This window comes from Triticum dicoccoides, chromosome 3B, assembly GCF_002162155.2.
Source record: "Triticum dicoccoides isolate Atlit2015 ecotype Zavitan chromosome 3B, WEW_v2.0, whole genome shotgun sequence".
NCBI lineage: Eukaryota > Viridiplantae > Streptophyta > Magnoliopsida > Poales > Poaceae > Triticum > Triticum dicoccoides.
In genome coordinates, this window is record NC_041385.1 from 32,160,533 (window position 1) to 32,165,274 (window position 4,742).

The following is a 4,742-nucleotide window of genomic DNA, read 5'->3' on the forward strand; positions in this document are numbered from 1 at the left end:
TTCGCAAGGACCGGGCGTAGCCACACTCGATTCAGCTAAAGTGAGAGAGACAGACACCCACCTGCCACCTTTAAGCACGAGTGCTCGTAACGGTGAAACCAGTCTCGCGTAAGCGTACGCGTAATGTTGGTCCGGGCCGCTTCATCTCACAATACCGCCGAACCAAAGTATGACATGCTGGTAAGCAGTATGACTTGTATCGCCCACAACTCACTTGTGTTCTACTCGTGCATATGACATCTATGCATAAAACCAGGCTCGGATGCCACTGTTGGGGAACGTAGTAATTTCAAAAATTATCCTACGCACACGCAAGATCATGGTGATGGCATAGCAACGAGAGGGGAGAGTGTTGTCTACGTACCCTCGTAGACCGTAAGCGGAAGCGTTATGACAACGCGGTTGATGTAGTCGTACATCTTCACGATCCGGCCGATCCAAGCACCGAACGTACGGCACCTCCGTGTTCAGCACACGTTTAGCTCGATGACGTTCCCCGAGCTCCAATCCAGCAAAGCGTCGGGGATGAGTTCCGTCAGCACGACGGTGTGTTGACGATGATGATGTTCTACCGGCGCAGGCCTTCGCCTAAACTCCGCGATGATATGACCGAGGTGGAATATGGTGGAGGGGGGCACCGCACACGGCTAAGGAACGATCCATAGATCAACTTGTGTGTCTATGGGGTGCCCCCTGCCCCCGTATATAAAGGAGTGGAGGAGGGGAGGGCCGGCCCTCTCTATGGCGTGCCCTAGGGGAGTCCTACTCCCACCGGGAGTAGGATTCCCCCTTTCCTAGTCCAACTAGGAATCCTTCCAAGTATTAGGAGTAGGAGACAAGGAAGGGGGAGGGAGAAGGGAAGGAAGGAGGGGGAGCAGCCCCTCCCACTAGTCCAATTCGGACTAGGCCTTCGGGGGGCGCGCGGCCTGCCCTAGGAAGCCCCTCTCTCTTTCCCGTATGGCCCAATAAGGCCCAATACTTCTCCCCCGTATTCCCGTAACTCCCCGGTACTTCGAAAAATACCCGAACCACTCGGAACCTTTCCGAACTCTGAATATAGTCGTCCAATATATCGATCTTTACGTCTCGACCATTTCGAGACTCCTCGTCATGTCCCCGGTCTCATCCGGGACTCCGAACTCCTTCGGTACATCAAAACTCATAAACTCATAATATAACTGTCATCGAAACCTTAAGCGTGCGGACCCTACGGGTTCGAGAACTATGTAGACATGACCTAGAACTATTCTCGATCAATAACCAATAGCAGAACCTGGATGCTCATATTGGCTCCTACATATTCTACGAAGATCTTTATCGGTCAAACCGCATAACAACATACGTTGTTCCCTTTGTCATCTGTATGTTACTTGCCCGAGATTCGATCGTCGGTATCCAATACCTAGTTCAATCTCGTTACGGGCAAGTCTCTTTACTCATTCCGTAATACATCATTCCGTAACTAACTCATTAGTTACAATGCTTGCAAGGCTTAAGTGATGTGTATTACCGAGAAGGACCAGAGATACCTCTCCGACAATCGGAGTGACAAAACCTAATCTCGAATTATGCCAACTCAACATGTACCTTTGGAGACACCTGTAGAGCACCTTTATAATCACCCAGTTACATTATGACGTTTGGTAGCACACAAAGTGTTCTTCCGGTAAACGGGAGTTGCACAATCTCATAGTTGCAGGAACTTTTGTATAAGTCATGAAGAAAGCAATAGCAACATACTAAACGATCAAGTGCTAGGCTAACGGAATGGGTCATGTCAATCACATCATTCTACTAATGATGTGATCCCATTAATCAAATGACAACACATGTCTATGGTTAGGAAACATAACCATCTTTGATTAACGAGCTAGTCAAGTAGAGGCATACTAGTGACTATATGTTTGTCTATGTATTCACACATGTATCATGTTTCCGGTTAATACAATTCTAGCATGAATAATAAACATTTATCATGATATAAGGAAATAAATAATAACTTTATTATTGCCTCTAGGGCATATTTCCTTCAATAGATGCATGGGAAAGAAGGGAGAGGCCAACCTCCATCATATATTTATTTTTGTACTCAGCGGGTCCGTTCTGATCATGTGCATTAGGGCACGAAACATGATGGGAGATGCCTATATGCTCAAAAAAAGATTTATTTTTTAATATTCACCTCCCCAATCTGTTTGTTCAGCGTTAATTTTCCTATCAAATAAATAGTTAACATGTTGCTAAAATAGATGAAATTTTTGAAAACATCGGATTTTTTTATAAGGAGATGGATTGAACCGAATCTGATAAAATCATCAATAAAACAGAATGATGTTCTTGTCTACAAATTATAATAGGCATGGGGCCCCATACATCCGAGAAAACAATCTCTGAAGGAGTTTCCTACTCACTAGTCGGTCGACACACATCACAAACATGGTGATGTTTTTAATTCGACACTAGAATACTATGATCTCGAAGGATTTTCTAGACCACCGGCAGGGAGGGGTGACCTAGACGCCTATGCCACCATGAGGCATATGGTTTGATCATGCCAAGTACTTGCTGTTCCTTGACTCTTGATCGACCAGCAAATGGAAAAAGACCCCACCTACTCCTAGCATGTAGAATTGTGTCTCAATTTTCTGATGCTTAACAGGAAAGATTTCAACTAAATTTCAAGGTACGCATGATTATCTTTCATTAGTTGATAAGTGTAAAGAAACCATGTTAGACAAATGTCAACAACCCTTCGCTGTACCCAAGGGCACCCCAACCGTTTAGGATTTCTTGTGCCTCCCGTCTGCGCTGCCGCTGATCTACCTTGTCTCATGTGGTTGTAGGGCCATGGAGGCGTCGTGCATGTCGGCCCTTGCCAGCGGGAGGGCTCTACTTTTACATGATTTTTTGAGTTTTTTTAGAGTTTGTGTCCTACTTAGAGAGACAAGGTGGCGGCTCTGTGAAGATTGAACAAGGTTCTCCCTGCCTAGTCTCCATCCCGGTGGTGCTTCTAGAATCATTGCAGGGTGTGTGCAGGTTTGTCTCTGGCGCATCTCATGGGATTTGGTCGGCGTTTGTCTTCGGTGGATCCACGTGGATCTGGTCTTCGTTCCTATTTGTTCGTGTGCCTACAAGTTGGACCCTTACGATCTACGCATACGATAATTGTTGTTTTGGTGCGCTGGTCCCATGGGGCCTTAACACGACGACTTCCTAACTGTCTACTACAACAAGGTTTGGCCGGCTCAGATGAGGGAGGGGTAATGACAAGGTCGCACCCTTGGCTCACTTCAGTGCTTATAGTCATAACTAGGTGGTCTACGGACCTGGATGTATTTTCTTATTTCTGGTGTTTTTTGTACTACCTTGATAGTGGATGAATAGATAGGAAGTTTTCCTCACAATTTTTTTATAAATGGAAAGAAGACTCTTGGAAGCATGAGGGACATGAAGTATGTTATCTCTATCTATACTACTTGAAAAGAATATACCGTTCCATGTTTCACTTTCTAAGCACCGTGTTGTTCAATGATGGCACCGCATGGATGCAGTGTTACAAGATTGCATGCGACCGCAAGCACGCAGACCCGTTGTTTTGCAAGCCCTGCATGACGGTCACTATCACGGCCATGAACTTCTACCAGCCAAATGATGCCCTCCCCAATGACAATGGTGGCTGGTGCAAGCCGCCACGACCACGAACTTCTGCCCTCCCCAATGACAATGGTGGCTGGTGCAACCCGCCACGGCCACACTTCAACATGGACCAGCCGTCTCTCGAGAAGCTGGTGTTTATAGAGGTGGCATCATCCCTGTCATGTACCAGAGGTATATATGCGCCTCTGATAAGTTCAAAAATTAGACCAAGGTCACCGGAGGAGCATACAACTTTAACTTTTTCTATGCAACTGCCATACACATGCAGAGTTCCATGCATTAAGTGGGGTGGAGTGTGGTTCAGATCAATGTTCATGATTACTTCAATCTTGTGCTTGTGATCACGTCCATGGATGTCAAGAGTGATGGCTAAAGTTACATTGAAAATAAAAAGTTCCCTACGAACCACTCAAGATCCATTCTATGGAGATGCTAGCAACGAGAGGTGGAGTGTCTACATACCCTTGTAGACCGAAAGCATTAACAATCTAGAGATCGTGATTAGTGTAGTCATACTCGCGTACAGATCCAAGCACTGCACAACCGACACCTCCAAGATATGCACTCGGATACTAGTTTCATCATTTCTCTTTCTTCTGTCGTGGTTGAGCTTTGAGTCTTACTCAACTTCAGACCTTGCAAGACAAGCAAGAACCCCTTCTTCCACTGGTTCGTTTTGAACTTCTTCAAAATCTTGTCAAGGTATGTGCTCTGTGAAATTCCTATCAGGTATCTTGATATATCTCTATAGATATTGATGCCCAATATGTAAGCAGCCTCACCTAGGTTTTTCATTGATTTTTTTTCTTGTTTAAATAACCCTATGCTTTCCAGAAATTCTATATCAGTCCCAATCAATAATATGTTGTCCACATATAGTATTAGAAATGTTGCAAGAGCTCCCACTCACTTTCTTGTAAATACAAACTTCTTCATAAGTTTGCATAAAACCAAAAGCTTTGATCACCTCATCAAAGTGAACATTCCAACTCTGAGATGCTTCCACTAGTCCATAGATGGATCGCTGGAGCTTGCATATATTATTAGCATCCTTAGGATTGACAAAACCTTCCGTTTATATCATA